This window comes from Pan troglodytes, chromosome 5 (assembly GCF_028858775.2).
Source record: "Pan troglodytes isolate AG18354 chromosome 5, NHGRI_mPanTro3-v2.0_pri, whole genome shotgun sequence".
In the NCBI taxonomy this organism is placed as follows: domain Eukaryota; kingdom Metazoa; phylum Chordata; class Mammalia; order Primates; family Hominidae; genus Pan; species Pan troglodytes.
Window position 1 is genome coordinate 164,829,508 of NC_072403.2, and position 23,286 is coordinate 164,852,793.

Genomic DNA, 23,286 nt, shown 5'->3' on the forward strand with positions numbered 1-23,286 from the left:
GTTACCAAGGAATTGATCCCTGGATGTCAACTTTCATTTTCATCCCATAGACAATTACCCTAGAGGAAAGTTCTTAATATCTTGTCAACTCCAACTCTGTTACTTCTCCTGAACGTGGCTGGTTATAACTCAAATTGAAACCAGATGTAAACGGAGCCAAAACAAGTGCAACCGCAAGTCAAAATGTCAAGTGTCAATGTCAAGGAACTCACATAGCATGTGCTGTGTGTCTGACTTATTTATTGTTGTTGTTTGATTTTTTTTCTTAGTTTGGGGAGAGAAGAGGGAGCTTTGGTGAAAGCGTTTGATTGTAAGCTACCTCTCAATGACAATGACAGAAAAATATGATGAAGCAGGAATATCAATGTTCAAAAATGAGCTGGAAATACCTGCTTAGGGTGGGCTGTAGCTGATATTGACTAGCATGTTAGAGAATTGAACTTATTTCAGTATAAATTATGTAATAAAAAGATAAATCAGTAGTTATACAAAATGTTTCATGGTAATTCTTATTTTCACACACAAAAGTATATTTTTCTTTGAAATGCCATCATTTTCCTCTGGAGAAACTGGAATCAAACAAATACACTATTTAGAAAAATTAAATCTCAGAATACATTTTTAAGACATAACAATAACACAAAAAATTCTGATTTCCAAAATATTTATCTATCACAAAACATAGTTTGCTAACTTATTTGTCTATGTACAGCTCACAGCAATGCTCTTCTCCTTTATCACAGAGTTCACAAATAAACTGTGGGTAGCCTAGAATATTCAGAGCTTCAATTGCCAAAGCTGCTGAATACCCAGAATTTCATTTTATTGGACTTTTATGCAAAATTCATATGGAGTTACATAAAATTCTGCCTCTGAGCATTTTCAATGTAATATTTGTTTCTTCATTGAAGACTGTTTTTCACTTTCTAGGTTTATATATGAATTCATTTTCAGAGTGCCTTTATCTTGGTTTCTACTACATAGTCTCATCTCAGTGGAGCTCTGTGTTGCATTACCAATGGTGGGCTATCATTCTCCAGGTGTATGTATTGTCAGTAATTTTACTATTGGGCTTTCTTTGTCTCTCTAGTAACTTCCATATAATACCAATTAATTGTTCTGCTGTAACTATTATTATTGTCAATTTAGCCTTTACTAGAACTTTGGTTTATTGTTAAGAATTTATTTCGCCTGATAAGAATTTGTTAATATACTAACAAACTTAAAGTGATTTATTGAGCACCTACCTGTGCCAGATATTTGGCTAGACCCAGGAGAATTCAAAAACAAGTCAGAACAAGCCAGAGGCCTCACATAACCTGACTTCAAAAGATATTACAAGGCTATAGTAACTAAAACCGCATGGTATTAGCATAAAAATAGACACATACACCAATGAACGGAATAGAAAATCCAGAATTAAAGACACACATTTACAGCCAAGTGATTCTCAACAAAGCCAACAAGAACTTACATTGGGGGAAAACACCCTCTTTGATAAACGATGCTGGGAAAATTGGATAGCCACATGAAGAATGAAACTGCACCCATGTCCTTTATCATGCACAAAAATTAACTCAAAATACATTACAGACTTAAATGTAAGACCCAAAACTACAAAAAATACTCAAAACAAACAAACAAAGAAAAACCTAGGTAAAACTCTCCTGGACCTTGGTCTAGGCAAAGAATTTGTGACTAAGACATCAAAAGTACAGGCAATAAAAACAAAAATAGCCAATGGAACTTAATTAAACTAAAAAGCTTCTGCACAACCAAAGAAATAATCAAGAGTGAAGAGACACCCTGTTGAATAGGAGAAAATATCTGGAGACTATTCATCCAACAGGAAATAATATCCAGAATATACAAGGAACTCAAACAACTCAATAACAACAACTAAATAATCCCACTAAAAAGCGAACAAAGACATGAATAGACATTGCTTAAAAGAAGACATACAAATGGGTCACAGGTATGTGAAAAAATACTCAACATTACTAATCATAAGAGAAATGCAAATCAAAACCACAACGCGATAATCATTTTATCGAGTCAAAATGGCTATTTAAAAAAAGACAAAATAATAGATGCTGGTGAGGATGTGGAGAAAAGGAAACCCTTATACACTGTTGGTAAGAATGTAAACCAGTACATCCCCTGTAGAAAGCAGTATGGAGATTTCTCAAAATCTAAAAATAGAATTACCATTTGACCCAGCAATGCCACTACTTGGTTTCTACCCAAGCAAAAAGAAATGAAAGGGATACCTGCACTTGCATGTTTATTGCAGTATTATTCACAATAGCAGAGATATGAAATCAACCTAAGCATCCATCAGTGGATGAATGGATAAAGAAAATGTGGTATATATACACAATAGAATATTATATGACCATAAAAAAGAATGAAATCATGCCATTTGCAGCAACATGGATGGAACTGGAGGCCATTATCTTAAGTGAAATAATCCATGCACAAAAAGACAAATATCACATGTTCTCACTTATATGTGGGAGCTAAATTTGATTACATGGAGGTAGAGAGTGGAAAGATAACAGAGACTGGTAAAAATGGGGAGGAGGATGAAGAGAAGTGGCTTAAAAGTGCAAACATACAATTGAATAGAAGGATTAAATACAGTGTTTGATTGCAGAGTAGGGTGACTATAGTTAACAAAAATGTATTGTACTTTGACTTGATCACTCTGTCTTATATACATGTAACAGCATTTCACAAGTACCCCATGAATCTGTACAAATAAAAAAGACACAAACATTTGCTCCAGTGAGGATAAAATATGATAAGATGAAAGGTCTTTCCTTAAATAACAGTGTGAGCTAACCAGAGATTATCAACTTGATCATCTTTTTTCCCTCTGATATAGACCAACAAATGACTAGCTGTTTGTTGTTATACAGAAACATATTATAATCAAACAGATACCATTGTCTGAATTTGCTGGTTTGGCTAGTCTAGTATTATACAATAAAAAAAAAGAACTACAACTAGAAATTAGAATTCTAGAATTTCAAAAATGCCTTTTACATGCATTATTTTATTTATGCATCACAAACCCTAAACATTAAAGAAAACAGACCTTTCCTACCTGCCTTACACTATAGTAAGACACCAGGTGCTCACAGACACCAAGATTATTGTTTGAAGAAGTGTGTAAATATAAGCCTCCAGGACAGCTTATTCCTAGTTGGTTTTTATTTCAAGACATTATATGGGAGTTGGCAGTTATACATTATAGACATTTAATAAATATAAGTTCGATAAATAATATTATTAAGAATTTTTATTAATACTTATTATCAAAATTATTATTCTTAATAATAAATTTCTGATACTTAGTGCTACAATTTCATTCAAATCCAATATGCTTGCATGAGGTCTGCCTATTTGAAAGGTTTTTCATGCACAATAATAATAATTAAAGAAACCCTCAAATCAAGTGCAATGAAGGGTTTCTTTCCATGGAGAAAATTCTTTAAACTGCACTCTAAATTCCACAATAAAGAAATGTCTCATTTCAAAAATCAATATTAGATTCTTCTCACAACAACAAAAGTACATTAATATTATGGAAAGTGCTCTTCAGAACTATCAGATAGCAGAATCCTGGCATGTCATTGTTATTCTTTCTCCTTTGTCATCTTTAATGAGAAGACCTTTTATATCACGATGTTATGTTTTAGAACATTGAAAACATATCAGACAATAGATAAAATATCATCTGGCTCTACAGTGAATCTTTTAGAATTTTTATTTTTAATGTGCTAAGATTCTGCATCTGTTAATTCCCAGTTGATTACTCAGAATTGTTTCTCCTGCCAAATATCAACTACCAAGTCTTTATTTTTATTTCTAAGTCCTGACAGTTCCTCTCCTAATAAATTAAGAATATGAAAACCTACAGAAGGAATTACAATTTCCCTACCTTACAGGATTGTGTCAAAGTTAATGAAATAATCAACTACTAAGTTCATTAATAGTTCATGACTTTCATAAGACAGGTATGACAATAAATGCAAAGTTTTACTCATCACACCAAAGTGTCATCATTTATGCTTTGTCAAAAATTAAAAATATGGCATAAAAACTTTCCTGAAATCAGCTGATTGTTCCTAAAAGAATGACTGTTGCTTTCATTTCTTGTACTGAAGTATATCCATTTACTATGACCTTTAATAATGGAGACTTTTTATTGGGTCACATAATATACTAGTATGTGTCATAATAGGCCCATTCTTGGCACAGTGACTAGATGGAGCACATTTAGCTTGGCTACTGGACAGCCTTCATCAGCGACTCATGATGCTCATCTCTACAGCCCAGAGGACATTTAAAGAACTAAATAAAGATATAGAAGGCGGCCCCTTCTCTCATCAGTAAGCCTTACCATCTAAGGGACACTCTGGACATCGGAATATTCCAAGTCGTCTGTTATGGTATAGAAATATTTGTAGAGAATTTTCGAAAGACGGATGATTTGTTTCTGTCTTTCTCTCAAAACACCCGGGGCCAGTACTTCATCACTATGTCTAGGCCTTGTATTGCCTAAAATAAGCATCCACTTACAAAATGGTGGTTTCTTCCTTTATTTGGAGAGGAATATTCTCTGAAACAACTTACCAAAGGCTTCATCTTCAATGGGGCCATCTATTAGTGACATAGTTGGGAAAAGCCAATTAATGCAAGGATGGTGCATAACTGCAAATAAGCGCAATACAATATTATACAATACCTTGAATTACTCGTTTCAATTGGCCACTTGAGGGCGCCAAAGCAGAAGCAATAAGAGTCCTTAGTCAGCACTTCAGAGAACTGCTTGCTTTCTCTACATTTCTGTTTACAGAGATGGTCTTGCTTCAAACACCACTGCATGGTAAACAGTATCTTTAAAACTGGCAGATATGATAAAATGAATATTTTCTCATTCCTGCTTTTGGTTACTTCTAAACTGTGCAACAAAGCTAAGAGTTTGTGTTATCGCATGGAAACACATTCCTTTATTCTCAGCATGAACTTCGCATGAAACCAAGACTTCCATCCAAACACACTGAACATAATTTAATTCATTTTCTTTCAAACTTCTTACTTCACCTTCAATTTTTTTATGACTATTTCTTTCCCACTAGCATTTTTCTACTACTCTGACTCCATTGTACAATCAAGGATTTAAATTCCATTTGTTACATTAGTCTCAAAGCCATTTAAGTAATGACATAGCAGTCTGCTTGCTAGAATGCATGGTGGATACTTTAGTCTTCCTTCTTTTCAAGAGCCATGGTGCTCTGAAGCTTTAAGCTCTTATGTCTTTATGCTCTTTATGTCTTTATGATCTTTAAGTTCTTATGTCTCCATATTTTGATTATTTACATATCTTTTCCTATTAAACTATGAGTTCTTTGAGTGCAAGAAATGGGCCTTAAATGTACCTTTCTGTCTTCTGTATAAGCTCTCAATAATAGCTGGCTAAGTGAGAAAAGAAGAACATGATTCCTGATCTCAAGTAGAATTTAGTCTGATAGGGAACGTGAGTCAGGCACCTTGAAAAGTTAAATAATATTAAAGAAGTTAATACAATGTCAAAATATGAGTTGTCTACAGTGGTGTTGTCCAACAGAAACATAACTGAAAGTTTTCTAGTAGCTACATTAAAAAGGTAAAAGGTAACAAGTAAAAATAATTTTAATAGTATATTTATTTAATCAAGTATACCCAAAATATTATCATTTCAACATTTGACTGATAGAAAATATTTATTATGATATACTTTACATTTTTTGTCTTTGAAATTCAGTATGTATATCTAGATAGATAGAAAGTTGATAGGTGGATGGATAGATAGATAGATAGATAGATAGATAGATAGATAGATAGACAGGTTTTTTTGTTTGTTTGTTTGTTTGTTTGTTTTTGAGATGGAGTCTCCCTCTGTCACCCAGGCTGGAGTGCAGAGGCATGATGTCGACTCACTGCAACCTCCGTCTTCTGGATTCAAACAATTCTCCTGCCTCAGCATCCCAAGTAACTGGGATTACAGATGCCCACCACCACGCCCAGCTAATTATTGTATTTTCGGTAGAGATGGGGTTTCACCATGTTGGCCAGGCTGGACTCAAACTCCTGAGCTCAAGTGATCCACCCTCCGTGGCCTCCAAAAGTGCTAGGATTACAGGCATGAGCCACTGCACCCACCCTGAAATACAGTGTATATTTTACACTTAAAGGACAACTCAATTCAGACATAATATTTTCATCAGAAATACTTGATCTGTACTGAGATTACTTACAATTTACAATTGAAAAGTAGATTCACATACTCAATGTATTTGTTCCAAATACATTTTAAAACTTTTCCAATAATTTGAGTACCAAAACATTATTTTTGTTTAATATTCATATGCACATTGACAAAACTGGTTTGTTTTTTAAAAAGAATTTTTTAGACTTTGAAGCAAAATCATATACCTTTAAAACTATAGCTCCCCAAGTTATGTAAACTCACTAACTCTTAAGTCAACCAGTTATTAACATTGAATTCAGACTGTTGTGTAAATTAAAAATCAACTCCTAATCAATCAATATCAACAAAGCATTCTTCATGTTTTTCATGTAGTTTGTGCAGCCAATTTATATAAAACTGTCAATTACAATTAAAATCTTCTGAATACTGATTTATAAATATTTGTAAAATCTTTAGTATTGTTTAGAAGTATAAAAAGGTTTAATTTCAACAGAAGTTCTCATGCATGTCTACCTAATCACAAATATGCTTTTTCTTTCTATTGGAGCTTCAAATTTATATTATTCACATGTAGTGTGGTATCAGTGACAGAATATAAACCACATTGTCATTTCTTTTGTCTTTAATTATTAAATATATGGTAAACATTTATTAGTTTCAAGAAAATCTTGAATTGGAATTAGCAGCACAGGAAATTTTGTAAAAAGTCTTCCATGACTTAATGCATCAGCTTTGGTCAAAGAACTTGAGATCATTAGAGTCCTAATCTCGTGTTTCTTTCAGCAGTCCTCTAAACTTGCAGTGATTCCTAGCATACACCCATATGTACTGAACAAGCATACCCATTAAATATTTCGAGGAGTCTGTCTGAAAAAACTGCATACATACTCTATGTATCATAGCACAGAATGAAAGAAGAAAGAAAAATTCTCGTTTTAAAATTCCAGTACACTAGAGCAGTTTCATCACAACAGAAATTATTTTTTTCATAATTAGCTTAAATTCTTCTTTGGAGATATGAAAGAATCAAAAATATCTATGCCGTGCAGTTGTGAAACTACACTTCTTCATATCTTTGGAAGTAAATCCTTTGAGACAAAAGGCACCCACATTGCTAATTGAACAGTATCTCTTCTATTGCAAGACTCAACTAAAGTGAAAAGAAAGTGCTTTCAATTTTTCCAATTTGGATTCATTAGATCATTGATACGGTTAGAAGGGTCTTGTATTATGAAGCAACTGTTCGGTTAATTAACTGTAGATATTTCACTTTTTATAAAATACCCTTTTAAGGCTTTTCTTCAAGATTTGAGAACAGAAGTTCCATATCTGACATAGTGACTCCTCTTATATTCCTTCATCTAAAAATGGCTTTCTTTTTTATACAAATATATAAGCCATTTAATAGCTGGCCCTAGTTACAAGGTCAGATTTACTTAAACATTATAATATTTTCATTGTGATGACTGGACTGTTCATCCTTATTTTTGCCAACTAATTTTTTTAATTCTTTTTTAACTTGTAACTGTTGAGAGGAAAGTTATCATTAAATTCACTGTGTATTTCCTGAAAATACATCTAAATATTATCCACTTTATTAACATAAAATCTTTTTTCACAACAGCTTTGAAAGCTTTTTAGGTTTTGCTCTCCCACAACAAATTGCAATTGCCATTCATCATTGGGACATATCTTCTTCCAATTTCTGTCTCTCACTCTTTCTCTGTCTTCCAGTCTTCTGGGCATAGTGCTAGCTTCTGCAACTCTTGATTTTAAATCAGCAGCATGCCTTCATTTTAAATCTAAAAATATATGTCCATACTTACTTTTTAACAAGAAAAATAATTTAATTATACTATAATTAAAATATAATAGATATCCCCAACATAGTACCATAATCACACCTACCTTACAATTAGTTACTGTGACTTTGGCTGTCTGTCTCAACAACTCGAATACCTTACACTGTTTTATCAGTGCTTAGAAAACATATTTGGAACTGAGTCAGTTCAGTGATATTGACTGGATGGATGATGCGTTTATCTAGAAATGAAGTCCATACCCCCATCCACCCTCACCTCACATACATTGCGATATAATAATGTTTTATGTGGTACAACAAAAAAATAAAATATTGTCCTACCAAAAAACAGAGTTGTGTTTAATAAAAAATGTTATTTGCATTGCTTCAGATTCTAAATTCGGATATAAATTAATTAAAACTAAATAAAATAACAAACTCGATGTCTCAGTCATAGGAACCACATTTCTAGTGCTCAATAGCCTCAGGTGGTGAGCAGCCTCCCAACTGAACAGTGCAGGTGTAGGCTGTGCATTCCCCAAGATTATGGGTTAAACATAACATTTTTGTTGTCCACCATACCCAGCACATAAACAACTATGGATTGAATTTGGTATCCTGTTGCCATACATGATTAAAGTGAGAACAAATATGTGTTTGCAAATGCTTCAAGTTCATAAAGAAGACTTCGCAAAAGAATTGAGACTTTAACTGGTATTAAATACTTAAAGGCAGAAAGGAACAGAGAAAGTGCACTTTAAGCAGCTAAGTAACAAACCAAAACAGAGCACAGATGGGAGAAGAATGAGGAAGGTAAAAATCTGGAACGTTAGATTGAGGTCAGGAGCAGAAAGCCAGAAGTGGTCATTAGCTAACTGGTAGTGCGGGATTTCTAAGAATTGTAAACAGGAAAGTTATTATGAAAGACACATTTTAGGACTTATCACATTAGAGTGATATTCTTCTAATTTTTTTTTTAGGAGGATTCATCTGGCAACTCAGCAGATTAGTGAAGAAAAAGTTAGAAGAATATTACCCTAAATCAGGGTCAGGTGATAAGGGTCTGCATTATGACAGCTGGAACTGAAGTGAATGAAATAAATGTGAGCACCACAAAGGAAGTCTCATCAGGGCTTGGCTGAATATAAAGAGAGGGAGGAATTAAAATGTGTTCTGTTTTTCATGTGGTAAGAAGGGATTGGTTTACAATTGTCCCAATGGTCCTTGTATCCCTGCTAAGGAAATATCATAATTATTTATCTTTATTTCCCTTCCTACCAAATTAAGAAATCAAATTTGAAGAAAAACCATGGCTAATCACATACGTGAAGGAGTCTCTCTCTGTCGCTCAGGCTGGAGTGCAGTGGCACAATCTTGGCTCGCTGCAACCTCCGCCTTCTGGGTTCAAGCGATTCTCCTGCCTCAGCCTCCCGAGTAGCTGGAATTACAGGCGCGCACTAACGCGTCTGGCTAATTTTTGTATTTTTAGTAGAGACGGGGTTGCGTTATGTTGACCAGGCTGGTCTTGAACTCCTGACCTCAGGTGATCCACCCACCTCGGCTTGCCAAAGTGCTGGGATTTAAGGTGTGAACCACCGTGGCTGGTCTGTGGAGGAGACTTCTGTACAATAGTGCACAGGGAGCTGGAGCGTTGAAGTTTTATGAGCCCACAAGTTATCTGAGGAATAAGGAAGGGGTCAAGAAAAATGACTCAGGAAGTAGTCTTCAAAAATGCACACAGTTCAGGAACTAAAAGAGAAAGGGAAATAAGAAAAGTAAGAGACCCAGAAAAATGTTGTGCTATGGCGGTCCAACCAGGAAAAAAAAAGTGTTGTAAAAAGGAAAAAATTGAGCTGGGCGCGATGGCTCATGCCTGTAATCCCAGCACTTTGTGAGGCCTAGGCGGGCGGATTACCTGAGGTCAGGAGTTTGAGACCAGCCTGACCAACATGGTGAAACCCTGTCTCTATTAAAAATACAAAAATTAGCCGAGCATGGTGGCAGACAACCGTAATCCCAGCTACTCTGGGAGGCTGAGGCACGATAATCGCTTGAACCTGGGAGGCAGAGGTTGCAGTGAGCTGAGATCGTGCCATTGCACTCCATCCTGGGAGAAAAGAATGAACGAAAGAAAAGAAAAGAGAAAAAATTAGCTGGGCGCAGTGGCTCATGCCTGTAATCCCAGTACTTTGGGAGGCCAAGGTGGAAGGATTGTTTGAGGCTGAGAGTTCACGACCAGCCTGGGCAATGTAGTGAAACCTTGCCACTACAAAAACTTTCAAAAATTAGCCGGGTGTGGTGGCTCCTGCGAGTGTGGTCCCAGCTACTTGGGAGGCTGAGTTGGGAGGATCACTTGAGCCCAGGAGATCAAGGCTGAAGTCAGCCATGATCACGCCACTGCACTCAAGCCTGGGTGACAGAGCGGGACCCTGTCTCAAAAAGGCAAAAACTGTCAATAGTTTAAAAAAGCATTGGTATACCAGTAAGGGGCTTACAACTTTGTTTTTTTAGACTACAGTTTTTCAGTTTGTGGTCTTTTAGCAATATTTGCTGATATTTTTCTGTCCTGGCTAATATTTTTTCAAATGTAATTCTAAGTACTTATCAATTTGTAAATAAACATTGTTCTCTTTATTAATGAATAAAAGGTAATATCTCCAACTCCAATCTTAAACTTTTAAGTTATATGAAAAATTTATACATTTTATGTGCTTCATGAAAAAAATACGAATTTTTACCATCTACTAGAATTAAAATACCTTAGAAGTAGAAAGTACTTATTTTATTCTCCACACATCCTTAAATAGCCCATGCAATTACAAAGTAGTTAGTAAGTATATGAACTAAACAAAAATGATTCATATATGAGTACCAATATATAAATATATGCATCCTGAAATAGGTTACCATTGACTTCTGAAGAAGAATGTGTAATTCTATCAACCATTCAGGTCTACATCATTTTTTTATTCTTAGCTGTACCACAGGAGACTAAACCAATAAATACAGCAATTTTTAAAATCAATTCACCTGGTATTCAAGGTTTTATTCTTCTCTTCTATAGCTATTGCTACAAATGTTTAAAGAGTCAAATGAAAAGATTACATTGAATTAAACATTAAGTTCATTTTAAAATACAGAAAAAATACAATACTATTGAAATGTCATATAAATTATTTTACATCTGGTGAAATAAAATATTATAGAATAGATAAATGGAGACACACAAAGCCAGATACACATGTTAAAAAAAATTATGTATGGACTAATAGAGAGGAAATCATGCTAAAATGACCACACCCTGTATGTTTAAGTATGTTGGAACTAGGTAGGGTTTTTTCATCTTTTCCTGTTTTACCAAAATGTCTATATTGAGGGTAACCTTCTGTAAACAAATTTGAATGTATACATTTAAAAACAAAGCTCTAAATAACCTCTCTAGGTTCGCCTTGCTCCTGAATCTTCTGCAGTCTGTTTAAAGCAACTGGCCTGCACATGCTGATGCTCTCACAGATTTAAGAGTTTAAGAAGAAATCCACAAATTCAAGCATATACATCTAATAAGTTAATTGAGTTTTTAATGGCATTTATTTGTATTTTGATAACTAGTTAGCAAATGAAAAGTGCACTGGAAAGAATGCATTAAATTACTTAGGTGAAGGAATGACATACATAAAAATTGTCAAAGGGATGACGGAGGAAAATAAACCAGTTTCATTAAACCAACACCTAACACATGGAGTGAAAAACCCCTTGTTCTGATGGCAATGAACGTTGTATTTCTATCTTAACACTTTGCATTACGACTGTCCAATGCATTGTATAGTTTTCAAGGACCCAATCATACTCTTAAAGTACTTCCTTAATAAGAGGTAAATTATATAATAGTAGAACACAGCTGTGTTTGCTACAAAAATTCAATAAAACAATTTAATAATCTTCATAAAGTATTTATCTACTTGAGTGAATTAACTAAGTACTCAATAGAAATTGCTTTAGTTCTCCACAGCCATTTACTCATGTGGTATATCCTCTGTGCACATTTCTCAAGTGCTCCTCTGAGGTGTGGACAGCATTCCACACACATTGGACAAAGACTGCTGAACCAGCCGAAATCTACAGATGAAGACTCCATAAAAGTAACAAGCAAGGAAAAATAAACTACATGACATGCCTTGATTCCATGTCTCTTTTTGTCATGTTATATATTTTTCTTGTGAAATAAGGTTTGGAAGAATCTGAGGGCCAAAACTGAAACCAAAAAGTACATGGCAAAAAATAATATATAAATAACTCTTAAAATATGAGGGAAAACATAAAAATATAAAAACCAGATGAAGAAAATAGGCAAAGGGCACAAATAACTCCCCTGCCTCCTCACTCCCCAGCTCTCTCTCTCTCTCTCGCACTCTCTCTCTCTCTCACAAAGACATATAAATAAATGATACTCAAACTTATGAAAACGTGTTCAACCTCACTTAAACACATGAAAAGATGTTCAACACAAGAGAAACAAAAATAAGCAGACATCATGTATGGCATCTATCACATTCTCAAATATCATTACACACTGTCAACAAGACTATGGGAAACGGGTTCTATGGTACATTACTGGTTCTGTCATACATAATTTCATACACACATGCAAAATGGTGAAATCTACATGGAGCAGAATTTAGCAATAACTCACAAAACAACATATCCATTTACCTTTTGCTGCAGCAATCTCATTTTTCTAGAAATTAATGCTAAACGTATATCTCCAACAATACAAAAACATACGAATTAGAGTTTTTACTGTGGCACTATGTCTAAACTGCAAAATACTAGAAACAACCTCATTGCTCATAAATAGGAGAAGAGTTGAATAAACTACATTACATCCACACAATGAAATACTCTACCACTGGAAAGAATAGGTAGGTCTGTAATTTTTGATATGGCATGATTTTTAACATACTTATTAAATGATAAAAGCAAAAAAAAGTATGCAACTTTTATTTTAAAAAGAGAAGAGGAGAGATATATATGTATTTGCTTCTTTGTACAGAAAAAAACCTGGGAAGGTAGGAAGGAAGGGTAAATCTAAAATTAATGTCATGGATTACCACAAAACGGTAGGGGAAATGAGAAAATAAATCAAGAGGAGAATAAGATTTATCTGAGCATATCTTTTTATATAAACTTTACTTTTGAACATGTTACTACTTTCACAGTCCCAAAAATAAAACAACATTCACAAGAATTGGAGAAAAAAACTAAAATAGGACACCAGTCAGAAAAAAATGAGCCTATATAGCTTTATCAAATTAATAAAGTGATCATATAGAAAAATATTAAATCAAGTAACTTGATTATACCCTAAGTGGGATATATCCTGATTATTCCCTAAGTGGGATATATTCTGAAAACAGAAAGGGCGTATAGTCTAAAGACAAAAAGGACTGCCAAGAAATCATGAACTTTACTTGGTTAGTTTGCTGTTGATGTGATATCAGCGGAGCAATTCTGAAAATATTTTTTGTATTATAGATAAGAGTCAATGGTATGTACGTTGATATTGTCGAACAAGATATGGAAATGGAGAGGAAGAATTCTATATATTGAATGAAAATTCTAGATATCAGTCTGAACTACTCACTCTCAATAGATGGATAATTGACAGGTAGATTTATATGATAGATTTATAAATAGATTTATATATAGTCTAGAAGCAGTGACACCTGCAGTAGCAATAAGCACATCGGTCAGAAGAAGAAAAGTACAATGAGAGAACAGAACATTTTGTTTTGCCACAAAGTAAGAAAGTGCCCCAAAACAAGATCCAAGGGTTACCATTAGCAAAATGTGGGTGAACTTCAGTAAAAAATAATGATCAAAACAATATATTATAAGGCATAAAATTTTAAAATAAATAGAGTTCTGGGCCGGGCGCAGTGGCCCACGCCTGTAATTCCAGCACTTTGGGAGGCTGAAGCTGGTGGATCACTTGAGGTCAGGAGTTCAAGACCAACCTGACCAACATGACAAAACCCTGTCTCTACTAAAAATACAAAATTAGCTGGGTGTGTTGGTGCATGCCTATAATCCCAGCTACTTGAGAGGCTGAGATAGGAGAATCGCTTGAACCCGGGAGGCGGAGGTTGCAGTGAGCAGAGATCGTGCCATTGCACTCCAGCCTGGGCAACAAGGGCAAAACTTCGTCTCAAATAAATAAATAAACAAATAAAAAGTTCTGAATGATTGATATTCAAAAAAGGCAGGGAAAGGAAGGAAAGCACACTCTTCTTGACAAAAGAATGACAGCTAATACGTCCAGAAGAAATTCTGGAATTAGAAAATTACTGTTTTGGAATTCCCAGTGGAATCACTGATTCAGGCAACAATCATCAATGTATGCTAAAACCATTGGGTCAAATTTTCTTGTAAAACAGGATATTCATATCATTTAAAGGTGTTACCCCAAAAACGATGAACTAATTACACAGTGTAGAAAGTTGTTTTTATGGAAGAATACCAAGTGATCAAATGTAACAGTAATAGGACAAGCTGATATTATTTGCTTCCTAATGTAATCCACTGGTAAGAACACCATTTCACCTATGACTATTCTTCCCAAAAAATGTTTCAAAGAGAATCTGGTAATGAGGAAACAATCAAAGAAATCCTAATCATAGACATATGTAATTGTGGGACAATGCACAAAACCACTGCACAAAATCAGTGTCACAAAGGGCGTATGTGGAAGAGCCATTCTAGAACAAAGAGTCTAAAGAGACATAACTACAAAACCCAGTATTTGATTGGCTTCTAAATCCAAAATTTAAAAAATAAACTAAAAAGGATATTTTGTGGGAAATTGGAATAGGACCTTTCACAAAATTATTGAATTGATACACCTGTGATTGCAAAATAATCAATATACTGTCTTAATTATGAGGGAGAGAAAATAAAAGTAATTTAATATAAAATAACATATAAGTCAATATTTTGTTATGAACGTACAAATATATTTGAGTTTGAATACATGATAAGACAGTCAGATGTTTGTCGCTGAATACAGACTCATCATGGGTGAGACAGCTGTACATGGAGTCTACTATCAGTGTGCTGTGTTAACACAAGCGCCATGAATGACACGCATGTTACTGCCTTTAGTTTTCGCAATAGTGAACAATGACTGGGAAAATTCCAAACGAAACACAACACAAACTTCTTTCATTTTACATTGTAGTTGCATTGCTAATAAAAATCAGTAAAACATAAAATCTTGCAAAATATACTCTGCAATTATATATTTAAAATACCTCCGTTCTAGGCTCTGAAAATTATAAAGTTTTCTAAGTACATGAATGTCTGGTGGTGTATTTTTAAAAATTGTACAAAATCAAGACTATTATTTGCTGGGCAAGACAGTCCTCATTGCAGGATGTTGGGCATACCTGGGCCCTTCCCACTATATACTAAAGGTGCCCTAAGGTAGGTGGGAGCCAACTCTGAGGTGGAGATCAATATGCAGGACTTTATTGAAAAGTGTTCTTGGTTTCAACACAGTGGAAGGGAAGGAAGTAAGATTGGGCAGAGAGGGAAATTAGTCTCCAAGAAGTCCTCAGATTATCCCATGGGACATTCTGAAGTGAGGAGCCTTCCAGCATGGACAGAGTATTGGGCCAGGATACCCCCAGATCAGTTATTGGATGTGGGCTGCTCTGGGAATAGGGTGGGTTCTTGGACAAGGTGGCTGTTGTCAGCAGAGAGAATCCTGAAGAGAGCTGACAGCTGAGAGCTATCAGACGGCAGCACAGCCAGCAGCTGGAGTGACAATCCTCCACGCCTGAAGGGGGAGCTGGGTACAGATAACAAAGTCCACTATACATTCCTAAGAAGTATGACAATAAAAGTAAAAGCCAATGTTTTAATCTATATAAAATGTAACTCTCTGTATTTTCCACCGAAAGTGTAGGACACTCTTAAGATTTTTTTAAATTTTTGTAAAGATGATTTTTTAGTTTCCTTCCCCATCACCCCTTGTACACACACAAACACACATGCACAATACACACACACCTCTTAGATTTGGAATTGGAACGACATTAAATTCATAAATTAATTGACAAGAAAATTGTCTCCTCATTCGGGAAAATGGCAGAGGTTTTCACTTAATTGTAACTAAATAAAATAGATATTAATAGTTTAAAAAACCCTGATAACTGCTAATAAAGGAGAAGTCCCTTAATTTACTGTAAATTATCTGCAAAAGAATTCAGTTTTTGCAGATTCACCTACTGGCTGAAATTTGTCACCCAAAATCAGTTCTGCACTTTTGCAGACATTGACAGGCACCTGTAGAGCACTGCAAAATTTGACTCACCAATCCTCACGTTCTCAGCTGAAGGTGAACAGACCTTGCTTTGCCTTTTTGTTTCAGTACTCATACTGTAAAAAAGTGTCCTTTCCACCGGGCGCGGTGGCTCACGCCTGTAATCCCAGCACTTAGGGAGGCCGAGGCGGGCGGATCACGAGGTCAGGAGATCGAAACCATCCTGGCTAACACGGTGAAACCCCGTCTGTACTGTAAATACAAAAAATTAGCCGGGCGTGGTGGCGGGCGCCTATAGTCCCAGCTACTCGGGAGGCTGAGGCAGGAAAATGGCGCGAACCCAGGAGGCGGAGCTTGCAGTGAGCCGAGATCGCGCCACTACACTCCAGCCTGGGCGACAGAGCGAGACTCCGTCTCAGGAAAAAAAAAAAAAAAAAAAAAAAAGTGTCCTTTCCTTGGTTTGTTTAGTGCCACGTTGTTGTATTTTTATTGGCGATTATACTGTTTAAAACATCCCCCAAGCATAGTGCTGAAGTGCTATCTACTGTTACAAAGCCAGAAAGCTGTGATATGCCTTATGTAGAAAAATATGTGCCACATAAACTTTATTCAGGCATCAGTTACAGTGTCGAATGCCATGAGTTCGATGCTAATGAATCAACAATATATATTAAACAAGATTACGTGGATATATTGATTTAAAAAGTTGTGATCAGAGGTGCACAGCAACTTAACCCTGTATTTCTCCTTGGAGCAATGATTCAGCATTCACTAATCCAATGTCTGTCACTACCTTATAGGATATAACTTACAGCATCTTATGGAATAGAACTACTATGAATAATGATAATGAAATGTATAAGGGTTAGAAAGGAAAGAATGAAACAGTCCTTATTTGCAAATGATATTAGTATTAACATAGAAAATCCAAAAGAATCCATAAGGATTATAATTAATAAGTACACTTAATAAGTAAATTAATAAGTAATATTTCTATTTACAAATGTTTTATATAAAAATCAATTATGGGGGAGGGATAAAAGACTATAAATTGGGTTCAGTGTATACTGCTCAGGTTATAGGTACACCAAAATCTCACAAATCACCACTAAAGAACTTACTCATGTAACCAAACACCACCTGTTCCCCCCAAAACCTATGGAAATAAAAAAATAAAAATAAATACAAATTAAAAAATAATTTTAAAAGTCAATTTCATTTCTATGTAACACAAAATAGAAACGTAAAATTTAAAAACACATCACTTATAATAGCGTCAAACAATTACCAATAGTTGGAATAAATCTAACAAAAGTCATGTAAGATCACTACAAAGATAGCTATAAGACGTTGATAGACAAATTTAAAACCTCAAAATCAAAGAGTGTACTATGTACGTGATTTGGAAAACTCAATCACGTTACCATATTGATTCTCTGCAAATTTATCTATAGATTCAGTAAATTGTCAATTAAAATCCTAGCAAGATTTTTTATAGAAAATGTCAAGATGATCTTAAAATATATATGAAAATGCAAAAGTCCAGGAAAAAACCAAAATTGTCTTATGGAAAAAGAATAAAGTTAGAAGAGTTGTGTTATGATAAATCAATAGTTGACTGGTAATATTAACTGGCAATACTAAAATAGTATAAGATTGGTGCAAAGCTACAAAAATAGACTGTGAAACAAAACAGAGAGTCTAAAAACAGACCTGCACATATGTGAACACTTGATTTTTGTGAAAAGTGGCACTGCAAAGCAATAGGGAAATGGTATTTTTTTTCAATAGATAGTGCTATTTAAATGTACATTAAAATAGAAAAAAATAGAAACTTGATTCCTAACATTGTACTTTTTATAAAAATCAATTCCACATTTGCTATAGAGCTAAATATAAAAGGGTACATAATAAAGCTTCTGGAAGATATTATAGAAGAATATCTCTATGACTTTGTGGTTAGCAAAAACTCCATAATGAAAACACAATAATGCAAAAGTCATAAAATGAAGTAGAGAAATTCAGCTTCATTAAAATTTAATAATTCTGTTTACCAAATGATAAAATTAAGGAAGTGAAAAATTGATCCATAGGTTGGGTATATATATCTGTAATTCATATATTAGCAAAAGGTTGATTTGTAGCTGTAATATATAAGAACTCTTGTAAATCAATAAGAAACAAAATTTAACAGTAAAAGAGAACAGTCAAATGGTCAAAAAACAAAAACAAAATAAAGCAAACAATGAAAATGTGCTTATTTCTCATTTGTCAGCAGGAAAATGCAAATAAAATCACAGTAAATGCCATTACATCTTTACTAGAGTGGCTAAAATTAAAACATCTGATGATAATTGCAGAATAGATGAAATTCTCACAGACTGCTGGTGGGAGTGCAAATTGTTACAATCACCTGTAAGAAGTGTTTATCAGCATCTACCAAATCTGAATATATGCAGGAATACCTACCCTATGACCCAGCAAATCCACAGCACACTCCTAAATAACCAGTAGAAATGTATACACATATTCAAAAATGTATATAAAAGAACAAATGTCCATAAGCAGTAGAATGGTTAAATTATGGTATACATGGTAATTGAAAACTATACAGCATGAAAATGAAAAAAAAAAAAAAAAAAAGCCCTGGTATTTGAAAAAAAAAAGCATTATAATCTTACAAACATATTATTCAAAATAACAAGATACAAAAACAACACAAGCTGCATGATTCCATTTATTAAAGCCAAACACAAGCAGAAGTAATCTATGATGTTAGAGGTCAATGTTAGAGGTCAGGAGAGTGGTCACCTCTGAGGAGAAAGAAGGGCATGCAATTGGCATAAGGCAGAGGAGCTTCTGAAATGCTGCCTGTATTCATTCCTGATCTAAGTGTTGGTTACTTGAGTTTATTTTCTTTGTAATATGCCATCAAACTATTATAATTTGTACATGTTTCTGATTGTGTTTTGTTTCCATTTTAAAAATTTAAACTAATAATTATTGTTCCATACAAACCATCCTCATCAGTGCCCAGGTCCACACACTTTCTCTTTTTCTGCATACATCCAATTCCAAACATGATACATGTAGTCCCATGCAAATATTCTATGCTCAACTGAAAATAAATAATACACTATTGTCTTTTCAAGGAGACACCAACAGTCATGTCCAGTTTCTGGGTTCTGTGGTGAGTTTAAGAGCTCTGGGGGCGTGAATTCTTCTTGGTTAGTTCCAGTTGTGGTTCCTCATGGCCCAACAAGTAGTCAATGGTCCCAATTAATGAGAAATCTTATCATCCCAACACACTCAAAGTACCACCTTCAAAGATAACAATATCCTCATCATAATAAGAGCTTCCCTTGAAAAATAGAGAAGAGGAAGAGCCGCAGAGTGCTGATTGGTCTGTGATACTCATCCCCGTGGGAAGGAAGGGTAATGATTCCTTGCTCTACGGTAAAATGAGGCCCCCAGAGGCAATCTGGTTGGTTACAGTTGTTCTTGCTCTGAAGACTTTCTTGACACACCTGAAGGGACCCTGGGGGTGGGGGAGCAGGGAGTCAGGGGCAGAGGGATGGAGGATGATTCTCTTCTGGGGCTGCATGGCTTTAGGACCTTTCTTCCTTTTGGCATACTTGGAAGAGCTGATGATTGCTTTTGATTATAAGCAGTCAAGACTCTCTTTTTAGATTTTGGCATTTCCTAGCAATAAGTCCCTTAAAAATTCAATTTGATGATGAACTTTAATTCATTCCACAAATATTTACTGAGAGTGTATGATTGTCTAGGCTTTATTCTAGATACTTGGGATATATCAGGGAACAAAACAAATGTAAATCCTAAACCCCAGGAGATTGTGTTCTGGAGGGAGCAGGCTGAGATTCAACAAACAACACAATAATAAGTAAATTATATGCTGTAGAAGGTAATTCGTGCTGGTAATAAAGAAGAAGTAAAGCATGACCTACCATAGAAAGGAAGGTTGGAATTGGAGGACAGCAAGATGGTGGAAGGGGAAATGGTAAAAGTTTAGTATTAATATTGTCAGTAGAGGCCACTTTGCAAAGGTGAAATTTAAGCAAAGACTTGAGTTAGAGAGGGAGTCAGACAAGCAGTTATCTGAGGCAAGAGAATCCAAAGGAGTGGAAAACATAACAAACATACCCTAAGGGGAAGCATGATTGACCTGTCTAAGGATTGTAAAGGGTCATGGTGGCTGGAGGAAATGAGGGCTGGTTGAATAAGAAGTATGAGGAAGTAGCAAATGCAAAAGAACTGAAACCATAACAAACAGTCTCTTGGGCCACAGCTCAAACAAATTAGAACTCAAGATTAAGAAACGCACTCAAAACCACACAACCACATGGACATTGAACAATCTACCTCTGAATGACTCCTGGGTAAATAATGAGATTAAGGCAGAAATCCAGTTCTTTGAAACCAATGAGAACAAAGAGACAATATACCAGAATCTCTGGGATACAGCTAAAGCAGTGTTAAGAGGGAAATTGATAGCACTAAATGCCCACATCAAAAAGCTAGAAAGATCTCAAAGTGATACCCTAACATCACAACTAAAAGAACTAGAGAGCCATGAGCAAACAAACCCCAAAGATAGCAGAGGCCAAGAAATAATCAAAAGCAGAGATGAACTGAAGGAGATAAGGACATGAAAACCCCTTCAAAAAATCAGCAAATCCAGGAGCTGGTTTTTTTGAAAAAATAAAATAAAATAGACCATTAGCTAGACTAATAAAGAAGAAAAGAGAGAAAAATCAAGTAGACACAACAAAAAATAATAAAGGGAATATCACCACTGACCCCACAAAAATACAAACAACCATCAGAGAACACTATAAACATCTCTATGTAAATAAACTAAAAAATCAAGAAGAAATGGATAAATTCCTGGACACATACACCCTCCCAGGACTGAACCAGGAAGAAGTTGAATCTCTGAATAGGCCAATAATAAAGTCTGAAATTGAAGCAGTAATGTATAACCTTCCAACCAAAAAAAAAAAAAAAAAAAAAAAAGCCCAGGATCAGATGGATTTACAGCTGAATTCTACCAGAGGTACAAAGAGGAGCTGGTACCATTTCTTTTGAAACTATTCCAAACAATTGAAAAGGAGGGACTCATTCCTAACTCACTTTATGAGGCCAGCATCATCCTGATATCAAAACCTGGCGGAGATACAGCAAAAAAAGAAAAGTTCAGGCCAATATACCTGATGAACATTGATGCAAAAATCATCAATAAAATACTGGCAAACTGAATCCAACAACAGCGTATCAAAAAGTTTATCCACCAAAATTAAGTCGGCTTTATCCCCAGGATGCAAGGCTGGCTCAACATATGCAAATCAATTAACGTAATTCATCACATAAACAGAACTAAAGACAAAAACCACATGATTATTGCAATAGATACAGAAAAGGCCTTCAATAAAATTAAACATCCTTTCATGTTAAAAACTGTCAATAAACTAGGTATTGACGGAACATGCCTCAAAATAATAAGAGCCATTTATGGCAAACCCACAGCCAGTATACTGAATGGGCAAAAGCTGGAAGCATTCTCCTTGAAAACTGGCACAAGACAAAGATGAACTCTCTCACCACTCCTATTTAACATAGTAAAAGAAGTTCTGGTCAGGGCAATCAAACAGGAGAAAGAAATGAAGCATATTCACATAGGAAGAGAGGAAGTCAAACTGTCTCTGTTTGTCAATGACACAATCCTACATCTAGTAAACCTCATCATCTCAGCCCAAAAGCTTCTTAAGGTGATAAGCAACTTCAGCAGTCTCAGGATACAAAATTAATGTGCCAAAATCACAAGCATTCCTATACACCAACAATAGAGAAGCAAAGAGCCAAATCATAAATTAACTCCCATTCACAATTGCTACAAAGAGAATAAAATACCTAGGAATACAGCTAACGAGGGAAGTGAAGGACGTCTTCAAGGAGAGCTACAAACCTCTGCTCAAGGCAATCAGAGAGGACACAAATGAATGGGAAAATATTCCATGCCCATGGACAGGAAGAATCAATATTGTGAAAATAGCCATACTGCCAAGGTAATTTATAGATTCAATGCTATTCCCATTAAACTACCACTGATATTCTCCACAGAATTAGAAAAAAAAACTTTAAATTTCACATGGAACCAAAAAAGAGACCTTATAGCCAAGATAATCCTAAGCAAAAAGAACAAAGCTGGAGGCATCACACTACATGACTTCAAATTATATGACAAGGCTACAGTAACCAGTAACCAAAGCAGCATGTTACTGGTACAAAAACAGATACATGGCCCAATGGCACAGAATAGAAATCTCAGAAATAAGATGGCACAGCCACACCATCTGATCTTCAACAAACCTGACAAAAACAAGCAATGACGAAAGGATTCCCTTTTCAGTGCTGGAAGAACTGGACAGCCATACGCAGAAAATTGAAACTGGATCCCTTCCTTACACCTTATACAAAAATTAACTCAAGATGGATTAAAGACTTAATTATCCATTTGGATAACTAAAGACTCTAGTTATCCATTTGTCTAATCTTTTTTCAAGGTAAAACCTAAAATTGTAAAAACCCTAGAAGACAATCTAGGCAATACCATTCAGGACATAGGCACAGGCAAAGATTTCATGATGAAAATGTCAAAAGCAATGGCAACCAAAGCAAAAATTGACAAATGGGATATAATTAAACTAAAGAGCTTCTGCACAGCAAAAGAAACTATCATCAGAGTGAACAGAAAACCTACAGAATGGGAGAAAATTTTTGCAATCTACCCATCTGACAAAGGTCTAATATCCAGAATCTACAAGGAACTTAAACACATTTACAAGAAAAAAAAAAGACATTACAAAGTGAGCAAAGGACATGAAC

General features: G+C 35.0%; 1 long non-coding RNA gene across 2 annotated transcripts; it reads left to right on the forward strand.

Annotated features, from left to right (window-relative positions):
• Positions 1–4,275: 4,275 nt before the first annotated feature.
• Positions 4,276–12,239, forward strand: LOC107975417 (uncharacterized). 2 transcript variants are annotated; one of them, XR_001718944.3, is made up of 3 exons: positions 4,276–4,457; positions 9,041–9,247; positions 12,112–12,239. It is a non-coding gene; the product is annotated as an uncharacterized LOC107975417 (long non-coding RNA). The 2 variants fall into 2 exon arrangements; XR_001718945.3 differs by having other exon boundaries at positions 9,041–9,163.
• The last annotated feature ends 11,047 nt before the right edge of the window (positions 12,240–23,286 follow it).